This window comes from Trachurus japonicus, unplaced genomic scaffold (assembly GCF_045865225.1).
Source record: "Trachurus japonicus isolate A0001 unplaced genomic scaffold, Traja_1.0 AP029680.1".
In the NCBI taxonomy this organism is placed as follows: domain Eukaryota; kingdom Metazoa; phylum Chordata; class Actinopteri; order Carangiformes; family Carangidae; genus Trachurus; species Trachurus japonicus.
In genome coordinates this window covers 6,574-14,700 of record NW_028219813.1, presented here as the reverse complement: position 1 = coordinate 14,700, position 8,127 = coordinate 6,574, and the positions used below count along the sequence as shown (strand labels likewise).

Here is an 8,127-nt window from a genome sequence, read left to right as displayed (position 1 = left end):
GGACCATACAAACTGTTCTGCTCGGACATTGCAAGGATTGCACCCAACCATGAGCTTGAGAGTGAGGTAATCTTGTGATTATTCTATGCTCTCAGTTCAAATTCCATTTTTTACTTCATACTTTTTTTTACACTATATATTACTGTAACATGTTTATATTCTGTTGCTACTTATTCCAAAACTTCACTCAATGAATCAAGTTGACGTAATACCATGTAACTCGAATTGACTATTTTTGTGTAACATTGTGCATCATTACACATATTTCTTTAAAATTCACCATGCTTTATTCTATGTCTTTGTATGAGTAATCTGCATCTGTAAATCATTTTCTAGTGTTTTGAAAGATGTACACATAAAGAGTGTTTTTTTTTTGTATCATTCACAGGTAATCAATGCTTACCTTACCTTGCTTGTGCGACGGTACAACCAAAAAAATGTTGATCAGGCTGCTGTCATTGACAGCTTCGAAATGACACGCATCTGGACAGGGAAAACCTCCAAACTCAAGGTTTGTATAGAAATTTTTTTTTATGATTTGTAATTTCAAATGTACAATTTCACTGATGTAATTTTCATTCAAAATAGAGGTATAACAATGACATGGACGTTGCTATGAATGCCATGTTTCAGTCCTATTTTCAACTAAAGCAAAATATTGCCTTCTCTTGTCTTGATTTTCAGATGGATCCATCGAGATACAAAAAGATAGTGGGGATTTTTAATGTGCACCATCACTGGATGTTAACGGTAGAAGTGTGACCGTTGTAGCTTTTATAAGTCGTTTAATAGAGTCCACATCTGTTGTTTTATATTATCAATATTTGGGAGGCCAGTAGTTAAAGGGTCTGAGCAGTAGTAGTTTACAGTTACGTAATCACACAGATGAATTGGTTGGACAGTTTGGGCAAGTTTGTGGCAATTGTGTGCTGGCCTACTTTCTAGGGTTGGAATGTTTCACTGATAAAGCTTTAAAAATGCCTAAAACATGTTTCCTTCCAAAAATATGAAGGTGATTTGTCCTGAAGAAAAAAACTGTCTTTTTCTGGATCCGATGGGAGAGTCCCAGGCGAAAATGAATTGGTGCAAGGAAAAAACAAGGTGACAAAGGATTAAAGAAAGCAATTAAAATGTGTGTGTGTGTGTGTGTGTGTGTGGTGAAAGTGAAAGTTATAAAAATCTATATATTGTTCCTTAAGGGCATTCATGCGGAAAAGAGGATGCAGTGTGTCAAAATGGACATGTAGCAGTCATCCACATGGACTACAGAGAGACAGCACATCATGCGGTGTCTTTGCCTTGAAAGTGAGTGTAACTTTTTTTTAACCGTGAATTATTAAGGGTGACAAGAACATTAAAGAACATTAGAACACGGCTCTCTTGAATACTCGATTCTGATTGGTCAATCACCAATATTCTGCGGTGTTTATTTAAGCAATATATCACGACAGGCCGTGGTATATGCTCATTATACCACGGCTAAGGGGCGTTGTTCGGCCCGACGCGAAGCGGAGGGACGACAACCCCCTTAGAGTGGTATAATGAGCATATACCACGGACTGGATATATTGCTTTTATAAAACGGTTACCAATAAAAGCAATATGAAAGAGGGATACGCAATCAATTTCATGTAGTTTTATTCAACCAGAAATACATATTATCCAATAAAATAGCCTCACTGTGAAAAAATAGTCCCACCTCTCCAGACGTTAGCTCCTAGTTAGCTCTGCATCTGGTCTTTTCCTCCGCTTTTTTTCAGATGAAAGTCACTGCTCAGTCCCCTCTACCATTGTTAACCCTCCCCGGAGGTGAAAGTTCACCTTAAACATGTGGATTCAACTACTTTAGTCCGTTTTTTAACATCGTAAAAACATCAGCTGTCTTGGGCTACGGACTGCAACAGTCCGTTGTCATGGATACATGACAACAACTGCCATTCATACCAGTCATACGTGCCTGACGCGGAGTGATAGCTTACGCTGTGATAAGGCTTTAGAATAGTAGCCGTGGTATATGCTCAATATACCACGGTTAACAACCAATCAGATCGCCGGATTTCACCTTTCCGTTTTATAATTCTCGATAGACCCCCGCTGAGCGGACCGTTGCTAGGGACTCCATAGCAACGGCCGACTCTGCATGTCCGGTCACAGCCGCTGTTTTGCTGAGCCTCCTCCCGTTCGTGCATTTGAAGCCTTTGATAATCAATCAGTGGATCGATGGATTACCATACACGTGACGTTACCATGTATTTTGTGTAGTCGTACCTGTCATAAACAAGAGATTATGGGGTACGTTTGTGTCGCGGAGCTACAGAGAGGAGAGGAGCTGTGACACGGTCAGAAGTTCTGATGCAAGTTTACTTTTCAGCCACGATGTGGAAATAAGGAGCCTCCACTTTCCCTGTAACAGGTTACAAGTCGTTTATCTAACATCACTATTAGTCCGAAGCTATTTAATGACGGTAAAAATGAAACATAAAGTAAATATCCTGCATAGTTTCTCTTTTCTGTGCTGCGCTGGTCAGAGCGGCGTCCCGAGCAACGGTCTAATTTTACATGAATAAAATCTCTTTTTATCATTATTTTGTGTTACATTATTGAATGATTTAGTTGTAGGCCGTGTTCTAAGCGGGATAATGTATAGTTGGTCGGTTGTTATGGAGAAATAAACCCCTTCAGGTTGTATGAAACCCTACAACCTGTCGGGGTTTATTTCTCCATAACAACCTCCGAACTATACATTATCCCTTACTTACACATTACAACTTGTTTCAATGTACATATCCTGTGATGAGTATTTAATTTTCTTTATGTAATTGGTGTACTTATTTCTTTTCATTTGTTTTTGTTTTCTTTTTGGAGGGTGATCCAAAAGTAATCTTAAAAATGCTTTGCTGATCATCTATTTTCATCAGTTTGCTGAGTGTATACTGGAGGGAAAGGCCACCACCTTTGATACAAGCACAAGCGCTGTAAACAGCATGAGAGTGGATATAGCCAGCACTCTCCTCCGTGAATCAGGTGTGTTTCCCTTTTGGCTTATAATTTGTATGATATTTAAGTGTCTTGATATTGATATAGTGTTGTTCTTTCAACAACGACAAAAAGTTTATACTTATTAGTATGAATATCAAATAACACTGTTGTATGTGTTTTTACAGACACGCTCCAGGACCTCTGCCATCATTGTGGATTCAAGGACAGTTCTAACCCTCAATGGGTAATTACATAAATTTGAGACATATTTTTTAGCTTGCAAAATCTACACCATTATCTCTGAAACATCAGTCACTTAGGTATGCATCTCATGGGTTAGTCTGTCATTACTTGTACCAGGTTTATAACATAGTGTTATAGTAATATGGTAGTAGTAATGCCCTCAGTAAAACAGAAGCAATGTCAGAATTATGATATAATGTTGTTCATATTAAACTTTAATGTGCATTTCAAATTTTCAGATTGCCTGTGACATCTACTAAACTGCATTTTTGTTTTGTTTTATGATAACTAAAGACACCTTTTTTGATGAGACGGGACCTCGGGACCTTAAGCAAGGCCGTGCCAGTGGATCTCAGACAGCATTCAGGCTCTTAATGGTAGCGGGTCACAGATATAGGCAGGAGCCTGACAAGAGTTTTAAGTAGTTAATTTATATTTGTGACTGGATAAAGTGTCATCATCCCAGCTGGTGACAATTTGGAAGTGTATGTGCATATAGTGAGGGTCTACTCTAAAGAAATCTCCAGGGCTGTACACTGTACAGCACAGAACACTGTGTGTAATATGGGCTTCCCATAGAAAGGAATGTATGGTCTATGTTTATGTTACTGTGAATTTAAGGCTGAGCCCCACCTGAGAAAGGAGATGCACTTCTTGGCAGCTCACTGTACAGCTCTGCCGAATAATGCATCCACCCTGTAACTTTATGGCTGGATATCTTTGAATCACATGGTTTTTACCAGCTCATATTTAAGCTGTTTTGGCTTAACAGTGTGAATTTCATACATGTGCTGCTCTTCTAGCCTGGAAAAACAGGGGCATGCACTTCTCGGCAGCTCACTGTACAACAGCTCTGCCGAATAATGCATCCACCCTGTAACTTTATGGCTGGATATCTTTGAATCACATGGTTTTTACCAGCTCATATTTAAGCTGTTTTGGCTTAACAGTGTGAATTTCATACATGTGCTGCTCTTCTAGCCTGGAAAAACAGGGGCATGCACTTCTCGGCAGCTCACTGTACAACAGCTCTGCCGAATAATGCATCCACCCTGTAACTTTATGGCTGGATATCTTTGAATCACATGGTTTTTACCAGCTCATTAGGCTGTTTTTGCTTAACAGTGTGCATTTCATACATTTAATGTTAGTGTGGCATAAATAGCATTATTCAGCAGCAGCAATCAGTTCCGCGGAATAATGCATACGAGACTTCAAATCAAAGAATGATAGGAATCAAAGGGTCTTTCCAGCACCAGCTTACTTTATTTGATCGACCTTGACAGTGTGGATGACACCCCACATTCATTTTCCACATTTAAAAATATTGTTTTAGCCGAACTATCTGAAATCCCACGCTTAAAACACGCGTGTTCCACGCCTTCTGAAATCATTACGGTAGTTTCCCTTCAGCTGTGCGCGCTCCCGCGACGTGCATGCAGTTCTAGGCGGGCATGCAGTTCTCGGCATAACACCGGCCGGCACCCCGATAGCACCCCGGACAGCTACGAGCTAACGTTAGCCATGCTACACTGCATTAACTGGGATGATACGACACTTACCCTTCTAGTGAGGATACAGCAGGTTTTTGCTGGTAGATTCCACAGCTGGACGTTCATCACAAAGCCAGACTGCGTCCATGTGTAACCCTCCAGGCTTTTGTATGCTTTTAGAGCAGGGCGATGCAAAGTTGATCAGGTAGCCTAACTTAGCTGTGTCCGGATACTGCAGGTCTGGGACGTCCGCCGGTGGCCGGAGATACTTAAGCACCCCGGGGGCATTATAAGGGTCAGTAATATTTAATCTATTTAGTTTTTATATATATTAAGTCCAATGTGTTGGAATTAAAGTGAGATCATGTGAACAGACGGCTTATAGACTGAGTGATGTTACAGCACCGCTTGTTGCACCTACAGCACACACTAGGGGTGCAACGGTACAGGTAGCCCACGGTACGATACGTACCTCGGTTTTTGGCCACGGTTCTCGGTACGGTTTCGGTATGTATTTTCTCCCAAAATAATGTTTATAATTTATAATATTTCTAATATGGCTCTCCCCTCTATCTCTCTCTCTCACTCTCTCACACACACACACACACACACACACACCTGAACTGTCTGTGAACAGCCCCTAGCTCCTCCCTCTGCACACTCCTTTAGTTTTTCAGTAGGTGAACACTCTGAAGCCACTTTCAAACAGAGATCGCGCTATACTGCCGTCATGGAAGACCGTCACTATGCTGGCAGCCACAGTCTCTCACTGGGAAAGAAGGAGTTAGTCTATTGTAGTTTTTTAAACAGCCTTTCACCACCTCTCATCCCTGTCAGTCAACTCCTGCTCGACCTCGGTCTCTCTATCGCGCGCGGGCACGCGGACACGCGACCACACACATGCGGTGTGCATGGACAGAGTCCTGCTGTAACTCTAATAAAAGCTAAATGTGCTAAATCGCGCTAATAATTAATTAACCGCTCATGCCGCCGCCTGTTTGTTTTTTTTTGTTTTTTTTCCCCTCTTCTGTGTGTGAGCTGCTGCACTTTCAGTTGCAGGGGGGAGTCACTGTGAGTGTGTGCTCAACAGTGATTGGACATCGACTCGCGGGGGCGGGCTTTCGCCTTAAACGGCCAGGCACAGACATACACGGCACAGCTGCCTGTAAAGCAGCAAGAGCTGATGGAAGCTGAATCTGAAATACCGCGGTCCAAGAGCGTATTGCACCGTGCAGGCCGTACCGAACGGTTCGGTATTTTACTGAGAACCGTTGCATCCCTAGCACACACGTCTGCCTACAGCTGAAAGTGACGCATCTGGACACGTGTGCTGCTTTCATGTCAAGAGTCGATGTCACTGTTCACTGGATTTTTATTTTTTCTAGGCCTGTTTGTTATCAACTCCAGTGTTTTACAGTTGTTCTACCTGGATATTACGTAGTTTAGGCTCCACGCCCACAGAAACCCGTTATTACCGGACTGGACAGCAGCCGAGAGAATTAGGCTATTGTTACGTTATAATTCAATAATCATTATAAACGAGAGTGAGTAGGCTATATATATGGCGCTTTATATCTAACACAGACTAATCATGATCTAGTATGTCCTGAGCCCACAAAATAAAGTTTGTGAAGTGTCTGTGTAACGGAGGTGCGCGGAGCTCCGTTACACAGACAGTCCGCGCACCTCAGTTACATCTGCACGGAGCACACGTCAGCTGACAGCTGACAGATGCATATATCTGACAGATTCAGCTTACAATGTCCTCATCACTACCTGAGCCACCAACCGATCCCCCCTCCCTCACGTCCCGATGAGTCTCCTGGACATATCCTGTATTCTCTGATTTTCCTTTTTCTTTTCTAACCGGCCCGTTTCAGTTATTGCCCGTATACACCCGGTGTCTCGTTCGTTCTCTCTCTCTCTCTCTCCTCATATAAAAATAAATATAGCCACATAGGAAAACAATAAGTGAAAAAAAGAAGCGCGATAACTGCAAAATGGAAACATTGTAATAATTGCTGTGTGATCACAGCTGGACACAGCGGTCTAATAACTGCCGGTTTTCGTCTAGTTTTAGTCAGTTTTAGTAAAAAAAAGAAAGAAAAAAAAAGTCTTTTAACAAATTAATTCAATAAAGGAATGGTTTTACACATAATGTTTCCACCCAATGGCTCATGGTCTAAGGATTATGCATTAGCCTATAAAGTGGTAACAGTAGCCTGGTGCATTCAGTTTTTTTTCTGCTGGATTATATTTAAAATACATCCATATATCTTCTGGTCGAGTGACGGCAGGTGTGTTGAGCTGAATGTGAGCTGCATGCCAGGTGGTGGACGTGACCACACAAGGATGGGATGCAGCAGCGTTGCAGATACTTGTTGATTTTTAATTAACAGGTTATACGCACAATAAGCAGAAATGTCATGCATTTTGAACGTCTGACCACCCGTCAGCGCCGCGGAGTGGCTGCACCACGGTCACCGGAGCAGCTGATCACTGCCTGCTCTCTGCCGCTCTAATCACAGGCACCGGGCGCACCGTGGGCCCGCGGCTCATCTCAGCAGCATTGTTCTATTTTTGACGGTGCTAGATCATGTGAAGCTTAGAGTAATGACAATCCATAATATGGAATTTAGAGGCGATCACAGCCCGACCACTAACATTTACGTCCGTTCTCGTCTCGTCAACGAAAACTCACACACGTCTCGTCATGTTTTCGTCATCAGAGAGCCACGTTTGATCTCGTCACCGTCTCGTTATCGTCATGAAAAAAAGGGGCGTCAACGAAAATATTTCGTCATCGTCATCGTTAACGAAAACAACACTGCTACGGATAGCAATGCAAGTAGCCTAGATACATAATACAGGCCATAAAAAACTATTGCAGACTAGGGGTGTCACGATGACAGATATTCTTGGTACGATTATTGTCAGAGAAATTATCACGATTTTATGATTATCACGATTATTATGCATTAATTAGGGCTGACCTCCAAAAGTCGACTATTCGACGATTCGATTCGGAGGGGTCTGATTCGGCTATGAACCTCATAGTCGAATCTAACCAAGACCATACCATTCTGACTATATGGGGGTGCCCACGGCTGCTGAGCATAAATTGTTACATAGAATGTCTTTTTTCGTTATAAAAAGACTATTTTGATACAAAATCTGCCTACTTTCTGTTAATAAAGAGTTCAAAATTATGTGTGCGTTTAAACGGTAGTCTTAGCTTCTTACTACGTATTAATAAATCACCCACTGCAGTTGCACAATCAAATGAGCGGAGGTTTTTTTTTTTTTTTTTTCAAATGACCGGAGGTGAGCAGTAGGACCGTCAAAGTCACGGTACTCAGAAGTCACTGCAGAACACTCACGGAGTGGCAAAAAGACGAGGGGCAGAGCCGCC

General features: G+C 42.0%; 1 long non-coding RNA gene across 1 annotated transcript; it reads left to right on the top strand.

The window, feature by feature from the left end:
- Positions 1-976: 976 nt before the first annotated feature.
- Positions 977-3,024, top strand: LOC146961005 (uncharacterized). The gene is made up of 3 exons (XR_015035310.1): positions 977-1,101; positions 1,200-1,305; positions 2,919-3,024. It is a non-coding gene; the product is annotated as an uncharacterized LOC146961005 (long non-coding RNA).
- The last annotated feature ends 5,103 nt before the right edge of the window (positions 3,025-8,127 follow it).